We start from the raw sequence: 205 nt of genomic DNA, 5'->3' as shown, positions 1-205 counted from the left end.
CGTGTCTGAATGTTACAGAGAGAAGCGAGGGATATTCCCAAGGAGAAGAGAGATCGTTAGCACATCTATTTCAGTCTAATCATCTTCACGGCTCGATTAATGCCGTCTGTTACGAGCAAGATATGAATGCCATTACTCACAAAAAGCAGTTAGTCTGTCTATTATGGATAAACCGACAAATCTTTACATAGATATGAAATCGTAT

Source organism: Penaeus monodon, chromosome 21 (assembly GCF_015228065.2).
Source record: "Penaeus monodon isolate SGIC_2016 chromosome 21, NSTDA_Pmon_1, whole genome shotgun sequence".
Lineage (NCBI taxonomy): Eukaryota > Metazoa > Arthropoda > Malacostraca > Decapoda > Penaeidae > Penaeus > Penaeus monodon.
The sequence above is the reverse complement of the archived record's forward strand: the minus strand, read 5'-3'. Positions refer to the sequence as shown.